General features: G+C 41.4%; 1 long non-coding RNA gene across 1 annotated transcript; it reads left to right on the forward strand.

The window, feature by feature from the left end:
• Positions 1 to 24,433: 24,433 nt before the first annotated feature.
• LOC114666725 (uncharacterized) lies at positions 24,434 to 27,460 on the forward strand. Its single transcript, XR_003718619.2, has 3 exons — positions 24,434 to 24,509; positions 24,906 to 25,238; positions 26,528 to 27,460. It is a non-coding gene; the product is annotated as an uncharacterized LOC114666725 (long non-coding RNA).
• The last annotated feature ends 228 nt before the right edge of the window (positions 27,461 to 27,688 follow it).

Raw genomic sequence — 27,688 nt, forward strand, 5'->3', positions numbered from 1 at the left:
TTCAGTCTCTCTTGGGCTTTGCCAGCTGTTTCATGAACTGTTTTGGTCCTGTGATGCCCAGGATAACATGAAATGACATGGTGAGTGAACCACAGCAAATGAAGGCACAAGTGTTGTGAACCAGAGAGTGCCAAAGCACAGGAGAGTTTCAAGATACTCAAATTGTCCTCTAGAGAGGGGATTACCTTCAAACTCTAGCTAGGATCTTATTCTTTACGAAAAATGCACTGTAATAACATGTAGCTCTATTCAGCAAAAAAAAAAAAAAAATGGCAATCTCAATACCAAATCCAACGAGTAGTCAAAAAATAGAACAAAAAAGGTCTGAAAAATGTAGAAAATTACAGAAGCACAAAGCACACAAATATTCAAAAGAAACAGTCACCAACTACCAAACATATTCGAATGAACTGCAAAGGACTGTGGGTTCACCCCACTTTTTTGTGGTGATGGGCCCCGCCTCTATGTACCTGATATGCACGCACACATTCACTCAGACCCTGCAGGTCATCCACCACTGGGTAGCACACACACGGCCCAGGACAACCGGTCGATCGCCACTAAGGCGAGATCACTGTGTGCCTGATATCAATCAATGTAAGTTCAAGAATAAGAAAATGTTTTCTGCTTTTGTCCCTCATAGACCTATTACTGTGAGCACTTCAGAAAAGAAACCTGTTAAAAGGCTCAACTGGTGAAGTGTTTTCTATACAAAGTCTATGTTTTCTGACCATCTGTTATCTAGTGAGATAAATTTAAATGCAGACAATAACACAGGAGAAAATGAAAACACACAATGCAGAACAGAACTGGGATCATCTGTCTAGGAATGGCCCATGTTATAAGGGAGCTACGAGGTAAACCAGGAAGTGTCTGATAAATGAAATGATGACTACATCAACCAGTTTATAATGCCAGCAGGGCTTCTTCAGCCAATCATAGACTCACTTTAGATGCTCTGGCATGTGTTGTATTTCAGCCAGGGTTCAGATTCCTTTTTCATGTTTGACTCCTTTGTTTATGTTAATATTGTTAATTATGTTAGAAATTTGATACATAACCCACAGTATGTATTTTATTAGTCTGGGGTATTGTTTGGTTTCTTTCTGTGTAAGCTGCTTCTCTTATGTTCTTTTGTATTTTGTGGACTGTTCTCCAAGAGGTGGGGCCACCTGCCCATCACTACAGGGGGCTGCCCTTTACCCTCTAAAAGTGAGAGTGATAAGCTTACTTGTGTTTTGCTACACTTTGATTTATTGGATTTCTGGAACTTTTGAACTTTTTGCTCTATGGTTTGACTTGAATTGTTTATTGAGGCGTTGTTTGCTTTGGACTGCCTTACTGAGTAGTTTAGGCAACTACTGTATGCCTTTTGTGCCTAAGGAAGCTTCTTTTTGTTCTGCAGAACTTTTGAATAATCTTTTTATTTATAAAGATTGTAGGTTGTCCTCTGCGTTACCTGCCAGGATTTTTAGATGTTTTTTTCCCCCTCTAATGGGCATTTTTGGAACTATTCAGGACTTTTGTTTTTTGGGACTAGAGCACATAACAGCATTTAAATGTGTTTTTTTATTAATTTTTTTTATTTATTAAAGTATAGTTCCAGATGTAACAAAATGAAAAAGTTTATAAAATGGACAAAATACTACCCTAGATAATAATCTTATTTGGAAAATGAATACAAAAATGCAACTACTCTAAATGTAATGTTTACTGCACAATGTCTCATCTTGTCCTGAAGACACACAATTTCATCTCAACTTGTATTATGTTTTTCGATGGGATGACAATAAAGAAACCTGAACTTGATCTGGTGGCTCTGTGGCTAGAGGCTCTGGGCTGGTAACTTGAAGGCTACTGGTTTGAATCCTGGCAGTGAAAGACTCTGTTAGGCCTTTGAGCAAGGCCCTTAATCTGCAATTGCTCCAGGGGTGCTATACAAATAAGTGGCCCTAAAACTCTGAGTAAGTTGAGGTATGTGCAAATAAAGTAAATTATTAGCATAACTTGATTTTAATTTCTCTTATTGGGCACAAGAGGGAGCCATTCACACATGAGTATGTATTCTTTGGGGGATTTTTTTGTTTTTTTACATAGAGACTTGTGTGAAAGTGTAAAGTTTTTATTTTTCCAGTTTTTTCAAGACTGTCCTCTGACACACACTTACCAAATCATTTACATCATCCCCAATCACTTTAGCTGCATGTTTGGTCATCTGCTGGAGCTTTTATAAATTTTGGTTTGTCAAACTACTACAGTTAGGTCCATAAATATTTAGACAGAGACAACTTTTTTCTAATTTTGGTTCTGTACATTACCACAACCCAGAAATTGCTACAATATTACGAGTGGCAAAATGTACAGTTTGGTACATCCTGAGAAAGAAAGCAAGCACTGGTGAACTCAGGAACACAAAAAGACCTGGATGTCCATGGAAGACAACAGTGGTGGATGATTGCAGAATAATTTCCATGGTGAAGAGAAACCCCTTCACAACAGCCAACCAAGTGAACAACACTCTCCAGGGAGTAGGTGTATCGATATCCAAGTCTACCATAAAGAGAAGACTGCATGAAAGTAAATACAGAGGGTGCACTGCAAGGTGCAAGCCACTCATAAGCCTCAAGAATAGAAAGACTAGATTGGACTTTGCTAAAGAACATCTAAAAAACCCAGCACAGTTCTGAAAAAACATTCTTTGGACAGATGAAACCAAGATCAACCTCTACCAGAATGATGGCAAGAAAAAAGTATGGAGAAGGCATGGAACAGCTCATTATCCAAAGCATACCACATCATCTGTAAAACACGGTGGAGGCAGTGTGATGGCTTGGGCGTGCATGGCTGCCAGTGGCACTGGGACACTAGTGTTTATTGATGATGTGACACAGGACAGAAGCAGCTGAATGAATTCTGAGGTGTTCAGAGACATATTGTCTGGTCAAATCCAGCTAAATGCAGTCAAATTGATTGGGTGGCGTTTCATTATACAGATGGACAATGACCCAAAACATACATCCAAAGCAACCCAGGAGTTTATTAAAGCAAAGAAATGGAAAATTCTTGAATGGCCAAGTCAGTCACCCGATCTTAACCCAATTGAGCATGCATTTCACTTGTTGAAGACTAAACGTCAGACAGAAAGGCCCACAAACAAACAGCAACTGAAAGCCGCTGCATTAAATGCATGGCAGAGCATTAAAAAGGAGGAAACCCAGCATCTGGTGATGTCCATGAGTTCAAAACTTCAGGCTGTCATTGCCAGCAAAGGGTTTTCAACCAAGTATTAGAAATTAACATTTTATTTCCAGTTATTTAATTTGTCCAATTACTTTTGAGCCCCTGAAATGAAGGAATTGTGTTAAAAAATGCTTTAGTTGCCTTACATTTTTATGCAATCGTTTTGTTCACCCCACTGAATTAAAGCTGAAAGTCTGCACTTCAACTGCATCTGAGTTGTTTTATTTAAAATTCATGTGGTAATGTACAGAACCAAAATTAGAAAAAGTTGTCTCTGTTCAAATATTTATGGACCTAACTGTAGTAGTTTGACAAACCAAAATTTATAAAAGCTCCAGCAGATGACCAAACATGCAGCTAAAGTGATTGGGGATGATGTAAATGATTTGGTAAGTGTGTGTCAAAGGACAGTCTTGAAAAAACTGGAAAAATAAAAACTTTACACTTTCACACAAGTCTCTATGTAAAAAAACAAAAAAATCCCCCGAAGAATACATACTCATGTGTGAATGGCTCCCTCTTGTGCCCAATAAGAGAAATTAAAATCAAGTTATGCTAATAATTTACTTTATTTGCACATACCTCAACTTACTCAGAGTTTTAGGGCCACTTATTTGTATAGCACCCCTGGAGCAATTGCAGATTAAGGGCCTTGCTCAAAGGCCTAACAGAGTCTTTCACTGCCAGGATTCAAACCAGTAGCCTTCAAGTTACCAGCCCAGAGCCTCTAGCCACAGAGCCACCAGATCAAGTTCAGGTTTCTTTATTGTCATCCCATCGAAAAACATAATACAAGTTGAGTTGAAATTGTGTGTCTTCAGGACAAGATGAGACATTATGCAGTAAATTGACAACTGCAGGTCAAAGTACAGCAGTACAGCAATTATAACTGGATCAGTGGCAACTTAAAAAAGTGCAATATAAGCAGATAACAAATGAATATCTGAAATGTAGTAACTTTACCACTAATAAATTGCAATGTGTGCATTTGATTTATACAGTTTTGAAATGTGTAAAGTTAGGAGTTCACAGGTCACAGCGAGTACTGGAAGAAACTGTGAATTTCCCATTGGGATTAATAAAGTATCTATCTATCTATCTATCTATCTATCTATCTATCTATCTATCTATCTATCTATCTATCTATCTATCTATCTATCTATCTATCTATCTATCTATCTATCTATCTATCTATCTATCTATCACAGTCTGGCTGATCTGGCGTGAATACTGTGATGTCATCTGTTAGACGGTAGGAGCTCAAAAAGCCCATGTGCAGGGTGTAAGGGGTCTTTACAGGTCAACGCTAGATGCCTTGCAAAGGCTGCATGTGCTGTAGGTGTCCTGAATGGAGGGGAGAGACATACCGATGATGTTCTCACATGTCTTAATAATCCTTTGTAGTAACTTGCGATTCACACCACCACAATTACTATACCACACCACGATGGAGCCTTTCAGCACACCCTCTATAACACCTCTGGTGAGGATGGAGGGGGTTAGACTTGCCTTTCTCTGATAAAAAATCTGTTGTTGTGCTTTCTTGGTGACTGATGAGCAGTTGAGGCTCCAGGTGAGGTCCTCAGTGATATGAATGCTGAGGAACTTGATAGCTGAAACCTCAATGGTGGAGCCATTTATGTGGAGTGGCCTATGAACTGGACTGGACTTTTTAAAATCAACGACCATCTCTTTCATTTTGGAGATGTTGAGAGACGGGTTGCTGTCAGCGCACCAGTCTGTCAGATGTTTGACCTCTTTTCTGTATTCTGACTCATCAGTGTTACTGCTGAGGCCTACCACCACAGTTGTGATGTAATTGGAGCTAAACTGGGTAGAGCAGTCAGGTATCAGTGGGTTGAAAAGCAGAGGAGAGATGATTCAGCCTTGTGGTGCTCAATATGACAGTGCTGAAGATGTCAATACAAACTGACTGTGGCCATGCTGTAAGGAAGTTTAAAATCTAGTTGCACAATGATGTATTCATTCTGAATCCACTGGGGTTGGTCATCAGTTCCTGTGGGATAATCGTGTTGAATGCTGAGCTGAAGTCGATGAACAGCATTCTGACATAGTGTTCTTGTTATCCATATGAGACAGAGAAAGGATGGGGACCATAGAAAGAGGATAATGATTGGACCACTTTGGGTGGTATGCAGATTGGAGTTGGTCCAATGAGCTTGGGAGCTTAGCCTTGATGTGTGACATGACTGCTCTCTCAAATCACTTCGTAATGATTGGTGTGAGTGCCATGGGATGGTAGTCATTCAGGCATGTCACTGTTTGCTTTGCTGGCACTGGGATGATGGTAGTGGTCTTGAAGTTCACAGCCTTTTGTCTCAGAGATGTACTAAAAATGTACTGTGAAGACATCAGCCAAGCTGAGCCGCCCATTCTTTTATCACTCAGGCCGGTATGCTGTCCTTGTGTGGTTTGACTCTGAAGAAGCTTCTCCTCACCTCAGCTGTCGCCAGACAGATCACCCGATTGCTTGGAGTCGGAGTCTTAAAATATGATCTTTAAATGGAACTGAATCCATCCATTGTCTGAGTCTGTTTATACATTGTGCATTTTAGCCTTAGAGTCAATTTGAGTGAGAAACATCTAAGTTTTGTTATATTTTATTAATATATTCTAATGTACTCATGCACTAAGCCACATTCACTTACAATTTAATTTTTCTTGTCTACCATTACCACTTGGGATGTGGCAGGAAATCTGTAGAAGTGTGGAGAAAAGTCATGTAGACAGAGAGAACATCTTAACTCCACAGAGACACTGACTAGTATGAAGGTCCTGGGAGCTGTGAAGTCCTAACCAGTGTACCACTCTGCTGTATTAATATTCAAAGATATGAATAATAATAATAATAATAAAAGAAGATAGTTTTGAAAAGAAACATCTGCACATTTAAATCAACTGGCAATGTGAGAAGTAAATAGACTGCTAGAGATTTGTTGTTGAGTTTGGAATGGTGAATAAATGTGTGTTTGTGTCCTAAGCGAGAACTTCATGTGTGTATCTGTCAGTAATCTCGTCCACCACCATCACACCTACAAGACACACCACACATGTCTCGAGGTTTTCAAAGTTTATAACACATTGCAGAAATATGTAAAAGTTAAGAATTTTATTGTAATTTATACCCACAACAATTAACTTCATGAATTGATAATGTTCTTGTTTTTTATTTACAATAAAATGTCAGCGTTATAGAGGTGAAGAAATAAAATGAAATAAAAATGAGGAATATGAGAGGATTATTTTAGATGAGGAGGCTCTCATGTACTTTGTTAACAGATCAGACGTGACAAAGAAACTGAGGGGCCACAAATGAAGTGGGAGACCTGAAAATGCAACTTGGAGAATGGAGGACCAGTGAATGAAAGACTTTATGGAGAAACGGAACTTCATGCAGTTGTTCTTGTGAGTCACAAAAACATCTGGGAAACAATGGCTTGATTCTTTACTGAAAGGAGAACCTGGAAAAAATACAAAGAGAAACCTCCTTGTAAAGTATACAAGATATTTTTATGCTACTCAGATGTATAATAGTCAGTGAGAGCTTCAGGTTGAAACCAGCATGGAGAAACGCCAAAAAATGAATTGATTTTAAATTGTTCCTGTCATTCTTTCCACGTCCACACATTAACTTACATTTATTTATTCAGATGTCATTTTTCATCACTAACTTACGTGGTGGTGTCTATTTTGTTAATGATTTTTCTTCATATCTATCTTAATATGTGTGCCTGTGTTAAATAATTAAAATGTATTTTTGGTAACTCATTTAGTCTTCAGTATGGCCGTTTACTCAAATGCCTATTATGTGTCCTTGAAAGAGCTGAAAAGTCCCAGTTCGAGCTGGAGACATTGTTTCTAATTATGCAGCACTTTAATTCACAATTACTTATACAGTGGTGTGAAAAACTATTTGCCCCCTTCCTGATTTCTTATTCTTTTGCATGTTTGTCACACAAAATGTTTCTGATCATCAAACACATTTAACCATTAGTCAAATATAACACAAGTAAACACAAAATTCAGTTTGTAAATGGTGGTTTTTATTATTTAGGGAGAAAAAAAAATCCAAACCTACATGGCCCTGTGTGAAAAAGTAATTGCCCCCTGAACCTAATAACTGGTTGGGCCACCCTTAGCAGCAATAACTGCAATCAAGCGTTTGCGATAACTTGCAATGAGTCTTTTACAGCACTCTGGAGGAATTTTGGCCCACTCATCTTTGCAAAATTGTTGTAATTCAGCTTTATTTGAGGATTTTCTAGCATGAACCGCCTTTTTAAGGTCATGCCATAGCATCTCAATTGGATTCAGGTCAGGACTTTGACTAGGCCACTCCAAAGTCTTCATTTTGTTTTTCTTCAGCCATTCAGAGGTGGATTTGCTGGTGTGTTTTGGGTCATTGTCCTGTTGCAGCACCCAAGATCGCTTCAGCTTGAGTTGACGAACAGATGGCCGGACATTCTCCTTCAGGATTTTTTGGTAGACAGTAGAATTCATGGTTCCATCTATCACAGCAAGCCTTCCAGGTCCTGAAGCAGCAAAACAACCCCAGACCATCACACTACCACCACCATATTTTACTGTTGGTATGATGTTCTTTTTCTGAAATGCTGTGTTCCTTTTACGCCAGATGTAACGGGACATTTGCCTTCCAAAAAGTTCAACTTTTGTCTCATCAGTCCACAAGGTATTTTCCCAAAAGTCTTGGCAATCATTGAGATGTTTCTTAGCAAAATTGAGACGAGCCCTAATGTTCTTTTTGCTTAACAGTGGTTTGCGTCTTGGAAATCTGCCATGCAGGCCATTTTTGCCCAGTCTCTTTCTTATGGTGGAGTCGTGAACACCGACCTTAATTGAGGCAAGTGAGGCCTGCAGTTCTTTAGACGTTGTCCTGGGGTCTTTTGTGACCTCCCGGATGAGTCGTCTCTGCGCTCTTGGGGTAATTTTGGTCGGCCGGCCACTCCTGGGAAGGTTCACCACTGTTCCATGTTTTTGCCATTTGTGGATAATGGCTCTCACTGTGGTTCGCTGGAGTCCCAAAGCTTTAGAAATGGCTTTATAACCTTTACCAGACTGATAGATCTCAATTACTTCTGTTCTCATTTGTTCCTGAATTTCTTTGGATCTTGGCATGATGTCTAGCTTTTGAGGTGCTTTTGGTCTACTTCTCTGTGTCAGGCAGCTCCTATTTAAGTGACTTCTTGATTGAAACAGGTGTGGCAGTAATCAGGCCTGGGGGTGGCTACGGAAATTGAACTCAGGTGTGATACACCACAGTTAGGTTATTTTTTAACAAGGGGGCAATTACTTTTTCACACAGGGCCATGTAGGTTTGGATTTTTTTTCTCCCTAAATAATAAAAACCATCATTTAAAAACTGCATGTTGTGTTTACTTGTGTTATATTTGACTAATGGTTAAATGTGTTAGATGATCAGAAACATATTGTGTGACAAACATGCAAAAGAATAAGAAATCAGGAAGGGGGCAAATAGTTTTTCACACCACTGTAAATGAAAATGCATCAATTTGCTCACTCTTAAAATGTCCACTCAGATGATCTCAATTCATGTCTTCCTCATTGCTTTTTATTTGCAGTGCCTCAGACTCTCCAGATGTTTCATTTCTTCCACATCAGTCGATGATTCTGGGACTGCTGAGGTGATGCCAGATCTATTTCCACTGAGTGAGGCCAACTGTCAGTTGGAATTACGGTGATTATTTGAAGTCAGATTTACACAAACCACTGCTGAATTCTTGAAGACCGTCCATTCATTCCATTCTTATGGGGAACCTCATCTGCCGTTTTGATTCTGACCCATTGCTTTCTTTCTCTTGTTTTTTATATTCTCCATCCTCTAACTTGAAGTTTCCTCAGATCTGCCTCCATGTCCTCCTTCCACTGCTTTCTTTGATATCTAACACTTCTGCTTCCTTGTGAGTTACAATTTATTAGTTTCTTAAGGATTCTATCACCATTTCACCTTTCCACGTGTCCCAGCCATGAAAGTCTTCTGATTTTCACGTCTGTCACTAGGTCTATATTCTTATATAACTCCCTCCATGATTTCAGGTTTTTCTCCATGTGCCATCTTCATCTACAGCCCCAAATATCTTCCCAAAGGACTTTCTTCCCCAGGTTTCTTCACTTTTTGTTAATGTCCAGCATTCAGCCTCATACAGAAATGCTGGTTTCATCATAACTTGATAAATCTGCTCCTTTAGTTTTTGGGTCAACAGACTCGATTTCAACAGTCCTTGTAAAGTACTGTATATTAAAATTTGTTGTTCACCGCAACTAGCCTTGCCTTAACTGTAGAATGTACCACTTAGTGTTCATTATAAATGACTCAGAAGTATTGGAAGTCACTCACCTTCTAAATTTTATTATTGCTGTAGTTCAATGTCTCTACATTGCTAAACCTTACCCCATTCTCTGTACTTATCATGTATTTTGTCTTGTCCTGATTGATTTGTAGACCTGTCCTCTTAGATTCCTTATCAAGTATCTTAAATTTCTGTATCGGGCTGTTTTGGTTTCTAGCAATCAGAAAAACATCATTGGCACAATTATGGCTGAACAAGTAAGGTTTGGGACAAAGATACATTTTTCCTTGATTTGCCCCTTTGCTCCACAATATAAAATTAAAAATCAAACAATTCAGCCATAACAAAAGTGCACATTACAGACTTTCATTTAAGGGGATTTACAGGCATTTTGGTCACACCATGCAGAAATGAGAACACTTTTTCTATATGATCCCCCATTTCAGCACACCATAACTTTGGACCCAGCAATGGCAGGTCTATTAAAGCAATCAGCTTTAGTACTTTGTCACATATTCCTCACATGCAATGACTGCTTGAAGTCTGCAATTCAAAAACATCACCAGGTGCTGAGGATATTCTCTGGTGCTCCTCTGCCAGGCCTCTAATGCAGCCATCTTCAGCTCCTCCTTTTTTGGGGGGCTTGTCCCTTTAAGTTTTCTCTTCAGCATATGGAAGGCCTGTTCAGTTGGATTTAAATCAGCTGACTGACTTGGCCATTAAAGAATTTTCCATTTTTTAGCTTTGAAAAACTCCTGTGATGCCTCAGCAGTATGTTTGGGTCATTATCTTGTGGTAGAATGAAGCCTGTTCAGTGAGTTTGGAGGCATTTATTGGACCTTGAGCAGATCAGATGTTTTTAACCACCTCAGAATTCATTGTGCCACTGCCGTCAACAGTTCCATCATTGATGAAGAGAAGTGTGCCAGGACCTGTGGGAGCGATACACACCCAAGCCATAACACCCCCACCACCATGTTTAACAGATGAGGTGGTCTGCTTTTTGATGTTTGGCGGCTCCTTTTCATCTCCATGGGTTGCTCTTGCCATCACTCTGATGCAGGTTCATCTTTGTCTTGTCTGTTCACAAGGCCTTTTTTTTCAAAATTCTGTAAGCTCTTTGAAGTCCTTTTTCACAAACTGTAATCTAGATATCCTGTTTGTGTGGCTAACTAGTGCTTTGTATCTTGCAGTATGGCTTTTCTATGTGTGTTCATGGAGTCTTTTGAGGATAGTCATCTCTGTTACATCCACATCTGCCTCCTGAAGTCTGACTTTGATTTGTCGGACAGGCATTTGGGATTTTTTCTTTACCATAGTGAGGATTCTATCATCAGCAGTGGAAGCCTTCCTTGGCCTACCAGTCCCTGTGTGATTACTGAGCTCACCAGTGTGTTTTTTCTTCTTCATGATATTCCAGACAGTTGATTTAGGTCATCCTAAAGTTTTACTCATGTATCTAATGGTGTTATTCTTATTTTTCATCCTCTTAAAGGCATCTTTGACTTTCATTGGCATAGCTCTTATCCTCATGTTGAACAATGGCAACTGCAGACTCCAAAGGGAAGAAGCAAACCGAGGTATCTTATGAAGCAATGAAACACACCTGAGACATCACAAACACCTGTGATGACAATTGAGCCAAACTTTATTGTGACCTGAAATGGGGAGGAACATGTAGACAAAATGTTGTCATTTCTACACGGTGTGATGGAAATGTATGGTGTGGCAGATGGCCAGTGTCCTTGCCCGGCTGGGACGCCTCAACGATGGAAGGACCGGGGGAGGAAGAGTGGATAAAGCATTACGTCCCCCAGAGCGCTAGGTGGCAGCCCCCGTGGGTTGCAGCGGTGTCTTGGACTCCCATGGGGCTCCATGGGAGTTGGAGTTGGATACAGCCCTGTTGGGATCCAGGGGTGCCGCCAGGGGGAGCTGCAGCTGCTGTTGAGCTTGTATGGGCATTTTTTCCACCACACCTGGAAGTGCTGCCAGAAGTAGGTCATCAAGCTCCTGAAATACTTCTGGGTACCTTATAAAAGGAGCCAGCAGACACTACTCCAAGAGCCAGAGTCGGGGAGGAGGGAGACAAAGCTTGCCTGGAGGAGTGGAGGAGGAAAAAGAAAAAGAGAAAGAGAGAGAAGAAGAACTGTGTTGTGTTTAGCTGTGCTTTGGGACTGTGTTGAGTTTGTGGGAAACGGGGGAAGGAGTTTCCCACGAGAGAAAAAAGAAAATGTAAAGGGTGTGGTTGCACTCGTGCCTCCTGCATCTGTATGTTTCGGGGTTGACTTCACAATGGAAATCCACTTAAATGAAAGTCTACAATGCACACTTAAATCACATCTGAATTGTTTGATTTATAATTTTAAACTGTGCAGCAAAGGGTTAAATCAAGGACAAATGTGTCTTTGTCCCAAATATTATGGAGAGCACTGTAAATATGGGCACCTGATTTATATTTAGTTTCTTGATAACTTGAAATGTAAGGAAACATATATCTCCATCAATATATTCTAAATGAGACATATCGAGTACCTTGTGTGTGTCCACAGCAATGGCAGATCGTTTTCTGGCACTCTCAGTTGTGCCCTTTTCGATAAAAAACTCCCTCCTAAGTGATACCTAACTTTTGTCATTAAAAGGTCTTTGCATAATTGGGTCATGTGGTACTTGTCATTTTCTTTTATTTTAATATATAACATTGACAATTTAAAATATATTTCCTTATGTGATTAATGTTTTTAATTCCATTTCCTTATTCCTTATTTCAATTATAATTAACAAAAATTTTTATGCTCACTGTTATCTTAAAAAGTATCTCTACAGTACATATTATGTCACATGCAGGTTTGGTGTGTCTCTTACGCTGTTTTGTTTCAGGGCCATCAGGGACTGGAATGTTTGTTCCCTCAGTGTCCGTTTCTCTCTGTAGACTGGAAAAACAGCGGCAGGCAGATGATTCTCATCACTTCCTCCTCAAGCCCCGCCTCTTCCACCCAACCAACATAAAACTGGCACCAAGTCAACAGGAGTTGTCATTTATTTGTCCAGCAGAGCTTGAGCTATGACCATGATCCATCAAGTCTTTAATCCCACTAGAGGGCACTAAAACACCATTTTGCTAAAGCACTGAACTTTCTATTGATGTCTGTGTGTTTCTTTTCTTTGTGAAGAGTCACATTCAATCGGTATCCTCAGGTTGTAAACTCAACTCTTCTTTTGTTCTCTTGTTTGTATTTACAATATATACAGTATAATGAAAAAACACAAAAATGCTCATAAAGGGTTTGGGGCACCCATAGGCAAACCCCGTATATTGAAGGGAGCGCAAAAGGCAACGCATGGTAAGGCACCTAAACGGAGACTAGTTCCCTGGGGAGATGGAGTCTGCTCTATGATGGCAGTGGCTTCAGCTAAGATGTTTTCTGGGAGGAAGAGGCAGATACTGTTGGGCTGCACCTGAACGTGATGTAATTGATGGTGGCATGTCAGTCTTTCTTCCTACAGAAGGGATAGAAAAAGAGATACGGTTATTGCACAATGCCCTCATGTGGCCTGGGTTAGTATTGTCATCAACTAAGTCTGAAAGTTGTTCCTCAAGTGCACGGGTGTGACAGTACCCCCCCCCCCCCCACCTTAGCCCAGATCCACCGGATCGAGCTGCTTGAGCTGTGAGGTCATAAACACAAGACAGGACATCAGTGTTGGCATGGAGAATACTGCAGCAATGCTAGACTTTGAACCTAAAAGGCTGGAGGTCTAAAAACCACCTGGTTACCCAAAGGTTGGACTCCCAATGCAGAGCCATCCATTGTGGAGCAGCATGGTCCATCACCATTTGGTCACCAGGGCCTCTCTCTCCACTGCTGCAATAGTTTCTGGCTCAAGTACATCAAAGGGTGTTAAACACCTCTGATACTTTGGCTCATCACAGCCCCTAGGCTTGTGTCTGAAGCATCGGTCTGTAAATTAAAAGGTAAGGAAAATTTTGTAGTTATCAAAATAAGTGTTGAAGTGAGGGCCTCTTTGAAGTCATGAAATGCGTCCTCTGTTTTTTTCTTCCCAGACCACCATGTTAGGAGCATTCTTCTTTGTTAAATTGGCTAATGGGGCAGCCCTCTTGGAGAAATGAGGTACAAACCTGCAATAGTATCCTGCAAGTCCTAAGAAAGCTTGTACTTTCTGTTTAGATTTTGGATAGGGCCAGTTAACAATGGTAGCAACTTGGTAACTCTGAACACAGACAATACCTCTGCCCACCAAATATTTGGCTTCAGCTAACTTAAAGAAACATTTCTTTATATTAATCATGAGGATGGCTTCTTTTAGTGCCAGAGGTACCTCACACACCTGTTGTATACAATTCTCCCAGGTGTTGGACTAGATGACTATGTCATTGATATAGGTGGCACTATAGACTTGATGGGGATGTAGAAGTCTATTCATCAGATGTTGGAAAGTCGTTGCTGTTCCATGCAAACCGAATTGGAGAACCATATACTGCCAGTGACCTCTCGGCTGGCCATCTATTTGGTTGTTTAAATAAAATTTCTGACCAAGCCCTTCCTGTCTTTAACTTCATATGGGCCCTGCCAATGAGCCAATAATTTAGAGTAGGATGTGGGAACAAGAACCATAACCCTGTCTCTTGGCTGGAACTCCCATAAGGTTGCCCCTCAGACATAACTATGAGCCTACATTGCTTCCCTGTTTTCTTTTAGTATGGGCCTGATTTTACCAAATCTATCGTGTAAGTGGGCGATACAGTATATTCTAAAATGTTTGTGGAGGGCTTGACCTACTCTTCCCAACCCTTGTTTAATATGTCCAGAAGACCTCGGGAGGATGTCCATATAATAATTCAAAAGCAAAGAAGCCCGTGGAGGCTTGAGGAACCTCCTGGTAAGCAAACAACACTAGGGGGAGCAACTGATCCCAGTTTTTTCCGTCCTCGCTGACCACCTTACATAGTATCCGTTTGAGCGTCTGATTAAATTGCTCAACTAAGCTGTTTGTCTGGGGATGGAACACGAAGGTCTTTAAATGCTTTATATAGAGTAATTTAGCCATTTCCCTGAACTAATCCAATGCAAAGGGTGTCCCTTGATCTGTAAGGATTTCTTTAGGGATGCCAGCCCTTGCAAAGACCCCAACCAGTTCCTGTGCAATATTCTTTGAATTAGACACTCTCAAAGGGATAGCTTCTTGATATTGGATAGCATAATCAACAAGCACTAATATATATTTGTGGCTTCCTGCAGAGGGTTCTAGGAGACTGACAATAACAACCCCTAGTTGTTCAAACGGAATGTCAATGAGTGGGACAGGAACAAGAGGAGCACAGTCCTTCCAAGGAATCTGTTGCAACTGACACTGTGGACAGGAGGCACTGAAGCACCAGACCTCCTGTAATAAGTTTATATGTTTAATATGTTACTGTACCCTGTAGAAAAAATATTTTATAAATCCACTCACATGTACAACTAACAAGGCGAGATTTAGCACACAGGGGCTCATCAAATAGAACTGCTAGACAAGCATTAGAAGACAAGAAAGGGACAACTACGAAAAAGGGCATTGTACTATTTCTGTGTGACAGAGTCAGCATGACATTGAATTTTCTTTTCCTTGTTTGGAATGGCATGATTTACCTAAGTGGGGCCCGCACATGGAGAAAGGGTATAAAGCCTTGGAACATTGCCTGGCACACCTTTGAAGCCAACGGACGGATGGGAGATACCGTCATCTGATCCTGAAAATCCTTCCAGTTCAGGGACGAGAATGGTAGACTGTATACATCGAGATCCCACCTCGGTAAAAATAGTCTTGCTATGGCTTCCTTCGTCTGCAATGCAGCTTAAATCATTATTAAAGAAAGCTAAATTATTTTCTCTTATGTGATTTCTTACCGCCATATCACTATGGGAGAGATATCACCTTTTTAATATTATATCTATATAGTTTCGGATTATTTAAGACGCCGCAATTAAAAAGAACGTATTCTAACCAGGGAGCTAGCGCCCCCTGCTGGAAAACACCTCCTCATTGATTCCTGGCCAACAGAATCGGAGTTTAATCCACTCCAAAGTCTTCTTAATGCCTAAATGGGCACCCATAAAGTAGGCGTGAGCTAACTCGCAGACTTGTCATTGGAAAGTCTGTGGTATTAACCATAATGACCTCACCTCACCCTCATGCTCGGCTACCTGATAAAGTACATTCTTTTTTAAAACAAAGTGTGGCCCCAGTGGAATGGGATAATTGGTATGTTGTCCATCAATTATCTGAAATGTCTGACAATATAAACTGAGGCATGTTTCAGAACTCTCAACCTTCAGATACAGCTACAGCGCAACTTCTAAAAGCAAACTCGTTGAGGATCGGAAAGACACTATATGGATAAAATGTATTATTATTATTATCTTGTCTAATAAAGGCTGCATGTGAATTGCTACAAGACAATGGAGGACACCAGTGAGTCAGAGTGTGACAACAGGACACACTGAGCTTTAACTGAATGGAAGCTTCAGAGTTAAAAAAAAACATCTAAAACAATATCATCACTAAAACTAAATTATGGTAAAACATGAAGACTGCTTACATGTTCTCATACATCCTCAGTGTTACCAATGAAGTTCTCTAATATTGTGACAGTCTATCTCACCACCCTAACTTGTACCTGCTAACAAACACCTGCCATCTTTAGATGTCAAAAGAGCTTCGTTCTGTGGATTCTGATTTTCTAGGAAGTGTTAAGTTTGATTTCACTGCTTCTGAGTTCACAGCATAGATGTGAGCCCCTTCAAATCAAACCCACTGCTTTTTGAGATGTTGTCCCCAGCAAGAGATGAGATTTGTTTTTCTACAACATTGTTTTTTTTTTGTAGTATTTCAATAATACATTTTATCGTCCAGTTTTGAGAAGAAGCCCACTGAAAATATCCTGCTGGCTTAGAAGTTAAACAAGTCATTCTGGTCTGTAACTAGCACATCTTTTTCTAATTCCCTGAGTTTCTGTTTTGCACCATTTGAGAAGGTTAGCAATGTGTTTTATTCTGTAAATAAATCAAGTACATGCCTTGTGTCACAAACTCGAGACAGAGTCATATAAAGGTTTGGGGCAGCCACCCATATAATTTGGTTTCCTGGCTGGAAAGTTGCTTTCAATTGATACAGCACTGATGTGCACAAAACCGAGTCCAAAACAGAACTGAGGGAATAGGGAAAAAAGCGGAGGCTTTTAAAGGGGAAGACAGGAAGTGAAGTCAAAGGGGTTGGGCTCATGTAGGTCTTCTGCCATTGGTGCGAGCTTGGACGTGACATCACAGGGGCCGGAGCCGGCAAGGGCTCCTTCCATTGGCTCGGTCCCGGAAGTGATGTCAAGAGTACCAGGTGGAATCTCTCATGAATGCTCTGCAGGCAAGGGAGAAAAAGAGTCAGTGCATTCTGCCACATCACAATATGTCTCGAAACTGTCCCTACTCAAGCTCTTTAGCTGTCTCCTATGCGCACATGTGTGACAAGGCCCCCCCCTCAGCCCAGACCCGTCGGGTCGGGTGACCCTGACCGAGAGGCCGTGAACCCGAGAGAGGGGAAATCAGTGTTGGCATGAAGAGTGCCCCGACGATGAACAAGCGAAAACGTGTACGGCTGGAGGTCAAGAAACCACCTGGTGACCCGCGAATTCGACTCCTTGTGCAGGACCATCCACTGTAAAGGAGCATGGTCCATGACAAGGGTGAATTCCCGGCCCAGCAGGTAGTACCTCAGCTGAGTAATCGCACATTTAACCGCCAAAGCCTCTCTCTCTACCGCCTCATACCTGGTCTCCTGGTCCAACAGTTTCCGGCTCAGGAACATAATGGGGTGATCCACACCATTGACGTTTTGGCTCAGCACAGCCCCCAGGCCTGTGTCTGAAGCATCTGTCTGGAGGATGAAAGGTAAGGAAAAGTTAGGAGCTTTCAAAATAGGTGCGGACGTAAGGGCCTGCTTCAAGTCACTAAATGCAGCACCTATCTTTTCAGTCTATACCGCAATGTTTGGGGCCCTCTTCTTTATCAAATCAGTCAAGGGCGCTGCTCTCTCTGAGAACCGGGGCACAAACCAACGGTAGTACCCCGCTAACCCGAGAACGGCTTGGACCTGCTGCTTGGGTCGCGGACAGGGCCATTTCAAAATGGCATCTTCTTTGGAGCATTTCTTGAGATTAATCCAAAGCCTGGCCTCACCAAGTGTCCGCAATACCGCTTTTACCTGTTGTAGGTGTTCCTTCCACATGCTGGAATAGATGACCATGTCATCCAGGTAGGCAGCACTGTATGAGTTATGAGGCCTGAGCACTTTGTTCACCAGATGCTGGAAGGTAGCTGGAGCCCCGTGTAACCCAAATGGAAGGACACAATATTGCCAGTGTCCACTAGGGGTGCTAAATGCGGTCTTAGCCTTCACGGAGTCCGTTAAAGGAACCTGCCAGTACCCCTTTGTCATGTCCAGTGTGGTCAAATATTGAGCCTGTCCAAGCCTCTCGAGGAGGTCGTCCACTCGTGGCATTGGATAAGCATCGAATTGGGAAACTTGATTAAGCCGACGGAAGTCATTGCAAAATCTTCAATGACTATGACTTTTCTCGATTACACCTAGTTCCAGCATGCGTTTGATCTCAAGCTCCACTTCAGCCCTTTTTGCCTCGGGAAGCTGATACGGACGTTCTTGGACTATAACCCTGGGTTCTGTCACAATGTCGTGCTCAACCAGAGAGGTCCGTCCAGGGTTTTCACTCACTATCTCCAGGACAGACAGGATAACTGCTTCCAGCTCCCGTCGTTGTCTGGGACTTAAATCCGTACCTAAGTTAAGGCTAGCCATGTATGCAAAGAGTGAGTGGGGCTGACCGGTGGAGGGATCGTGATCCCTGTCCTTCCACGGTTTCAGCAGGTTTACATGATAAACCCGCTCCCTCAGCCAACAATTGGGTTGACTCACCAAATAGTCGACGAGTCCTTTCCTCTCCTTAACTTCGTAGGGACCTGGCCAATGGGCAAGCAACTTAAAGTGGGAGGTAGGTACTAGGACCATGACCCGATCTCCTGGGCGGAACTCCCAGGGAGATGTGCTGCGGTCGTAATAACAGACCGATGCTGCTTGAGCCTCTTCCATGTGCCTTTTAAGGAGGGTCCGAATCTTACCAAATGTATCGCGTAATTGCACGATATATTCCAATATATTTGTAGAGGGAAGAGCCTCTTCTTCCCATCCTTCTTTTAAGATATCTAATATGCCCCGGGGTTGTCACCCATACAGTAATTCAAAATGGGAGAACCCCATGCAGGCTTAAGGGACTCCCCGATAGGCAAAAAGGACGAGAGGGAGTAGCTGATCCCAAATGGCCACCTAGGAGGTGGGTGTGTGCTAACTCACAGACCTGCCGTCGGAAGGTCCGCGGGATTAGCAGTAGCCATCTCTCCTGCCCGTCATGCTCAGCTAAAAGATAGAGAAGGTCATTTTCCAACACAGAGTGAGGACCCTGTGGCATCGACTAGTTAGTGCGCTGGCTGTTGACTAGGAGCACTGCATTTTTGGCAAACTTCAGGGAATTGTCACTCCACTGCTCCCTTTTAAATGAAGCCGGTGTCTCTCTAAATTGAAACCGCAAAAGGGAGAGAGGGTCGGTGTCGACCTCAAGGGGCTTGGTTGCCTCCCGTTCCGCCGCGGCGCTGGTGGATGACGTGTCGGCACGCGATGGTCCGGGAGTCGCCACATCACTCAGGGCGGCTGCTTTGTCTCTCTCTGCCGGCTGATTACACGGCATGGAGGCAGCTTGAGACGGCTCATCCCCGTCCATAACTAGGCCCATATTAACCCCAGGAGTGGTATGTGTCTCACAGCTTTTAATATTAGACCAGTCCCACCCTAGTATCACCGGGTGTGGAGGATCTGGGAGGACTGCCACGGTTAATTTCTGAACCGATCCTCTGTAACTAATGACACAAGCGGCGGAGCTGTACCAGCTGATTTCTCCGTGGACACAGGTTATACCGGTCTTAAATTTTAACCACTGTTGCGGTAGCAAAAATCAGCAGGCAACAATGGAAATGTTGCTGATGGAATCGAACAAAGCAGTAGTTTTATACCCGTTTACGATCACCACGCCTGTGTGTGGGACCGTCAACGGGTTAGTCAGAGCACACCAACACTTCCTCCCCCTCCACCTGCATTCCTCCTCATTCCCAAGTGGTTTGTTTCGGGGAAGTCGGCACAAGCTCTGGGTTGTACGGAATGGGGGCTAGGTTTTGGGACGTACTCCGGTTGAGTTTGACCAAGGGACGGTTCAGCTCCCCCAGATTGCGAGGCCGTCTTTTGTGTCTCTACGAGCTCTATGAGCTCTGCCATGTTCTGGAACTGTTTACCCCAGACCAGCTGGGTGAAGCCACGGGGTAGTGTTTTCAGGCCTGCTACCTGCTCTATTATGTGGGAGGGCTTGTTTTTCTGTGGCCGTAGCCACTGCCCTACATTTACCCATAAGGACCAGGCTTGTTGAGGGGTCGGCCACTTTGGGTCGAACCTCCAGTTTCTCAATCTATTCACCTGCCAGTCTGGGGCACCCCTAGGTGGAAATTGGGGCTCTGGCTTCACAGGGAGGCGGGCACTCTCCTCAGAGAGAGCATAATAAGCCCCTTTTGCCTCCCCCTTCCGGAGCAGCCTAATTCTGTGAGCCCCTCCCGCACACTCCCTGGTCTGCCTAGGTTGCCTAGTGAAGCATGCTGTGCGCAGAGCTCGTACCGGGTCACTCCGAAACACGGGACACCCTCCCCGCCTGAAAACTCTGCCCCGGTACGCTCCCACCTGGGTGTATTGCAGGTCCTGTCCTCTTCTCTTCCGGGACTTCTCCATCCTGCTGACTACGCCAATGTCACAAATTCGAGACAGAGTCATATAAAGGTTTGGGGTAGCCACCCGTATAATTTGGTTTCCTGGCGGCAAAGTTGCTTTCAATTGATACAGCACTGATGTGCACAAAACCGAGTCCAAAACAGAACTGAGGGAATAGGGAAAAGGTGGAGGCTTTTAAAGGGGAAGACAGGAAGTGAAGTCAAAGGGGTTGGGCTCATGTAGGTCTTCTGCCATTGGTGCGAGCCCGGACGTGACGTCAAGAGGACCAGGTGGAGTCTCCCTTGAATGGTCTGCAGGCAAGGGAGAAAAAGAGTCAGTGCATTCTGCCACATCCTGGTATGTCTCGAAACTGTCCCTACTCAAGCCTTTTAGCTGCCTCCCATGTGCACGTGTTAGTGACACTTGACTATATTTTGATTTCTCCTTGTCTCCTCTCTTTCCTTGGGCTGACGTGATCCTCATACCACAAGTCTGTGTCTAATTTGAACAAATGGTGATAAGTGTGTGCTCAGCTTTGTTAAACATTCTAAAAAGATCATAAGATGCATGGAATTCTAAGGAGATCTGATAAAAGCTGAAGGTCTTATTGTCAGATCACACAGCAGAGAAGGCCATTTTATTTTAAAATGTTTCTGTCGCTTTAAGACTCAGGTGTGTCAGTGTTGGCAGGCTGCCATATAAAAGTAAAATAGAAATAATTCAGAGGAGGAAAACAAAGTCACAGTCTGTGATTTGAGGACTTTATTTTATTACTCGCCATCTTCACCTTCTACAGATTGATAAGACACTAAGAACATGAAAGACTAATACATTGTGCATGAAGTTCACAGACCCCTGATGCAGAACAAATCCTTGTGATGTGTGATCTCTAAACAAGGAAAGTGGAAAGAAAACAAAGTTAAAAGCAGGTAAGTGAAGATGTTATGGACGTTTATTACATTGCTGTTAGATGATGGAAATGAATTGTTAAGTTGTGAGTGAAACGAGATCTAATTTTCAGTAACGTGTAATTGGCTTATGCTACACAACTTTACCTTGAGCTTGTGCAGATTAAGTTTGGGTTTAGTGAAGGAGAAATGAGCAGTGCAGAAGGTCTTTGTATGAGAACAGGGTGGTATCATGAATTAGCTTGTCCACCATGAGTTTTCACTAGTAAAAGTAATTCGAGTCAAGACCACCTCAACAATCATTAATGAACATTGGTTGGGATATTACAGATGTAGGGAAACTTCAGCTCCACCACAGACTCCTTCAACTCCTTTAATTTAAAAGTAAAAGAATTGAACATCTCCAGCACAATCTCTCTACTAGAAATTTTGGTGAGGTGATTCAAAAGGTATTGTGAGATTTGATTGTGCCGCATGGTGATAATCATACTGATGAACAGGGAAACATGAGTGCAGACTTGCTTATGGTATCATCAATGAGTGTCAGGGTGAAAGTAGAAATAAGCAGGGAACAGTTGGGATGTCAGGTTCTTCTTCTTGATTTGATTACTAGATTTTGTGGCACAACTGAAAGGTTTGTGTTTCATGAAATGGTGGGTGGTGGAGACACATCAGGAGTACGAGGATGAAGTTATAAATTAATTAATTGGTTAATGCAGGGGTCCCCAACCCCCGGTCCGCGGCCCACTATTGGGCCGCAGTCGTCTGACAGCCGGGCCGCGAGAGAACTGCCGGCAACGGAGACTCACTCAGACTTTTTAGAACGCTTGGCGGGCGGGGCTTTGTAGCAGCGCAGAGAGAGGAGAGAGACCGAGGAGAGAGAGTATTACAACAAAGTTATTTTTATGGTCCCAACAGTTTCCTCATATGACGCGAGTCTATAGAAATCGCGTTACTACGAAGTACATTCAGCAGATGCTGTCATTACAACGAAGTGACCTTGAAATGCTTGAACGAATCATCCACAGAGCACTTAGATCTGTGGTCACAGCTCAGTTGTTCTTTGAACTTTCCACGTACTGTTTTTGTTTTCTGTGGTTTTCAGTGATACCTTTTGCTTATTGCTTGTCAACATTTGAAAAACATCCATTGGAATTTAACTCATTGTCACCCTCCTATAGAAACGGCAGACACGAAAAAAAGATAGTGTTAATGTTTGTGATGTGCAATCTGTTGGAATGGCAAATGCAAAGCATATGTCTTTGTTATATGCAAAAAAAGAAGAAAAATCTTGGGTTGCAAACGTATGCGAACTGCTTAATAACTTAATAATAATAGAAATGTTATGTGAATTGTGTATAAAAATGTACCCCCCCACCTCACCGACCGGTCCGTGGAAAAATTTGCATCTAATAAAGTGGTCCTTGCTCTCAAAAAGGTTGGGGACCACTGGGTTAATGAATTCCTGTACCTAAGTTTAGTGTCTAATGACATCGCTAACATAATAAACATGTACTATACATCATATACATTAACAGCCTGTGTACGATTAACAACAATATTATATTCAATCAACAAAGATATGAGCATGTTTACTGTAGGTCTCATTTTTGTGATTAACAACTCCACTGGATTGGTTAAAAAACTGAATGTTAAATGAGAAAGAGAAAGCACTAAGAGAGAGAACCTGTTGAGCCAGTCTGATGAGGCTGTGTGATCTGACACTGTAGATGTCAAGTGTTGAAGGCCTGTCTGAGTTCCAAGAGGCATTTATCACAAGAATAGCCTTGTAGAGAGGAGTTGTGTCCTCACTAAAGAAGAGGAAATTGTGACTCTGGAAACTTTAAATCAAGTAGAGACCATGTAGTGTGTGACAGATATAAGGGGAGACATTCAATGAGAGGCCTTATTAAATTATGTAATGTGTCAGAATAAGTAAAAGATCCAGGATTGTCACTTCTGGGGAAACTGCAATGTCTGTGACTTTTCAAGAATAAAATAATGACCAACCCAAGGTAGACAATTATAGTTAATGAACTGTTACCTGATTTTTGTCCTGCTGTTTTGCATTTTTAAAGGTTTAGTTGTTGTTCATATTCTTGTTCTCAATGTTTTAATTTTTACAGACATTTAGTATCATTGTTTGGCATGGTTACCACCATGTTGTGTCGACAGCAGATTTTCATTGTCCATTCCATGACTACTGGTGACATGTCACTAAACGTCACAATTCTACTTGTATAAAATAATGGAGTCCAGCTAGTAAATTATACTTACTGTATATAGAACAAACGAATGCCTTTGAAAAATACATTTTATTACCATATAACCAAAGTACGCACCATTTGTTTTTTAGTTTTCTGACATTTTTTTCATTTCACCTCACATTTTGTTTTTCTCCTTTTTTGTTCTGTTTGCCTAAAGTTCTTCATTTTGGAAATTTCTTCCAACATTCATACTGTAACTGTTTTGCTTTCTTCTTTCATCTCCTGGTGATCTCTTTAAAGTAAATCACAAACTTTCTAGGACTCACCAGTCCATAACAATAACAACAGAAGAAGTGAACAAAATATGTTGGTGATCACTGGGTGGGCCTGTATGATGAAGCTGTGTTTGTGACTTTTAACACATTAACTACATTAACACAAAGGTGGATGTGACAGACCAAACCTGTGCCACTGATGTCTGCCATTTTGATGACAGAGTGTCATTCCTGTGCCATTGTGGTAGAAATGTTCAAAGCCAAACTAGATGAGTAAAGAACTGTGAGCTCACTGGGATGAGAGAGTGTGCTTATTGATGAGGTCATGGATGAAAATAATAAAATAAGCTGGGAGCTGAGTCGAGAAACTCCATGTCCACCAAAATGGGCAGGCAGAAAATCAAGCAAAGAATGTCAGTTAATGACAAGGGGTTATTGACATGTAAAACACAAATGATATAAATGGTGGTGTCTGCTCCTGTCATTTGAAGTGTAGATGACACAGTTTTATTAGTGAGTTGTCTTACACACCAGTCTGTTAGAGAAGCTGACATCACAGGGTGCAATGAGCTCTTCTTTGTGTTGCAGCCATGAGCCTTCATATGCGATGGACCCTTCTTATCTTATTGTTTCTACACAACACAGATATCTCCTGGGCAGGTATGGACGATTATATTTTATTAATTTTTAGGTGTGGTAAATATTTTGTTATATTTATTTACAAATTTCTCTTCATAGCACTGCTCAACAGAAGAACGTCTCTTTAAAAAGAATATTTATTTTTAAGCTGGTTTGTCAAAAAAAGAAACAGAAAGATTTTAATTGTTTTTGTTTTATGGCTAGTAATAGTTTACACCTAGAAAAATAAGTTAAGGGCAGTTTATTCTTCAAAAATTCAGAAGGAAGAAATAAAGTCCACACCACCTGTGAATGTAATGCTAGATGATAATGCAGCATTTATCAGTATGATAACATGGTTTTCATTTACTTTTCCTTTTTTTCCAATTTTCAAATCATGTCCTGATCCTCACTCCACTCTTGTGGTTTCCTTTCCAGACAGCTTCATTGTTGTTGGTCCTTCTAAGCCCATTGTCACCTATGTCGGTGAAGATGTGGTCCTGCCAGCCTCCCTCTCAACGGCGCTTAATGCCAAGGCCTTTGAAGTGAGGTGGTTTACAACTGACATCTTATCACCGTTGCTTTTATACCAAAATAACAAAATCAGACAATAGAGTGACAGAAGAAAAACCCTGAGCATAGACAACCTCAAGAATGGTAACGTGTCTCTAATAATCAGAAATGTCCGTGTTTCAGATGATCATCTCTACAGGTATGTTGTGTACTCTGGACAAAGAGAAGATTAGACTCAGGTCTCACTCACAGTTGAAGGTCAGTGTGCATTTGGGATTTACAATTTTGGTTTCTACTTGTATTATGGGATGGCACAGTGAGTCAGTGACTAGAGCTACTGCCTAATGAAGTCACTTCCCGTGAGCACTTGCTGTCTGTGTAGAGTTTGCACTTCCACCACCCCATCAATTTTTCCTCTCAAATAGAAAGATGTATGAATTGGGTTTAGTGGTGAAGTTAAAGTTGGCCAATATGAGTGACTGTGTTCCATGATGAGATGAAGGGGATATTAATATTAATAATGAAGCGTTTTATTTATGTAGAACATTCCTCATTCTCAAAGCTCTTCACAGAAATACAGAAAGAACAACAGGGCAGATATGACATTGGAAAAAAACACAGAATAAAGATAAATACAGGATATACAAAACACTGAAATAAAATAAAAGTTGATAAACCAGAATAAAATACAAAAATACCAAAAACTACAAGTAAACCTTGAATAAATAGCATAATGTGTGATACAAATAAAAGTCATTTTCAGATGGTTCTACAGCCCCTAAAACTATATAAAGGAAATAGGGTGTATAACTAAATATGGTAAAACATAACACATAAATAATAAACAGAGCAAGATTCAAAACATAACATACATAAGAACAAAAACAATAAAATGTACACAATTAAAATATTTAAAGAATCACCAAAAGATTACAGATGACTAAACTCCACCTAAAGCAGGGTTGAGACCCTGGATAAAATGTGATGCTGGACACTATCTGGCAGGCTAGAACAAGTTGGACATTAAGTGGGGCAGCAAGTGGGATTACAGGTCACTTTAGAATAATGAAAAGCTCCTGCCTCCCAGCACAGACAGCATACCAAAGAACTGGAATCCAGAAATCAAAGATGCTACGCTTCCTGTTTGTGGGATTGTTGTGCTGAAAAACTCCTCAGGTCCATCCTATGTGGATTTCCATATTTTAATAGTTAGTCTCTTTATTTATGAGTGTGAAGACATTCAAAGGAATGTCCTCCTAGTCCCCAAATCTGACCTCTTACCTCAGCTGGCCCCATTCTTTATCAAACACCGCAAATATTTCAAACTGACACTCTGTTCAGTTTCATTAAATATTAGCAATAAATAAAATAACCTGACACAAGTCAAACAAAATAAAATTGAAGCCTACACAGCAAACACAGAATTTGTTCATTCTAATCAAATTATTTTATTTCAGCAGTTTATTGATAACCATATGTCATTTTAGCTGACTTTAAACTGTTTTTTCTTCTCTTCACTGATCTTCCACTCTTTTGTGTTTTATTAGTTTTAGGTGCTCAGCCCTCCATTTTAATGAGCTGCACTGAAAGTCAGAAGACCCGACTGGAGTGCAGCTCTGAGAAGTGGAACCCCCAACCAGAAGTCACCTGGACGGACATGAATGGAGCAGACGTGACATCACAGTCCACAATAAAATCAGAGTGGGACTCCGAGGGGCTTCTGACAGTGAGCAGCGTTCTTCCAGTGAAGGAGGAGTACAATGTGTTCAGCTGTATGATGAGAAGTTAAGAACCAAAGCCAGACTGGCACTCCCGACTTGGCATCTACGTCATGATAAAGTGTAGCATTGGTCAATGCCTTGGTTTTACACAGAATTTGACAATGAAGCATGTATTTGTAGATCAATCTAAAAAGCTAGGCTCCCATTTAGTTAATATCTTGAAAAATCTGAACCATTTAATTTGGAAAATTTTTTAGAAAAAAATTGTAATGAAACACATATTAATTATGGTAATCATTTGAAAATATGCTTTACTATTGTGACTCACCTTGAAATGTCACAGTAGTTTCAATCTATACTAATAAAAGGCAAAGCCCTCACTGACTGACTGACTGACTGACTGACTGACTGACTCTTCACTAATTCTCCAACTTCCCGTGTAGGTAGAAGGCTGAAATTTGGCAGGCTCATTCCTTACAGCTTACTTACAAAAGTTAGGCAGGTTTCATTTCGAAATTCAAATCGTAACGGTCATAACTGGAACCTATTTTTTTGTCCATATACTGTAATGGACGGGGGCGGAGTCGCGTATCGCGTCATCACACCTCCTACGTAATCACGTGAAACGCCTTGGGGCCGATCTGGAAGAAGGTAGCACAGCGCCTTGATTTTAACGGTTCCATGTCTTGGTGGGTTTAATACTGTGTAAGCATACATATTAACACATGTGCAATTAAACGTGTGCATTTACGGGGTGATTTCTCAGGCTTAAAAGCTCGCCTTTTATTAAAAAAGTAAATGCAAACTGTTTTCATTCTGAAGGGCACAAACCACGTTGGATTTTGTAATGATAGTTGATTAGTAAGGTCTATTAAGGGATACTTACAGAATGATTAGTAATGCCTGTGAATGCCGATGCAAGTAGGAGAATGGGCGTGAACTAAAGAACGAATAGTAACATGTACAGTAAATGTCTCTAAAGTCTGT

The sequence above is a fragment of the Erpetoichthys calabaricus genome, chromosome 16, assembly GCF_900747795.2.
Source record: "Erpetoichthys calabaricus chromosome 16, fErpCal1.3, whole genome shotgun sequence".
Classification (NCBI taxonomy): Eukaryota; Metazoa; Chordata; class Cladistia; order Polypteriformes; family Polypteridae; genus Erpetoichthys; species Erpetoichthys calabaricus.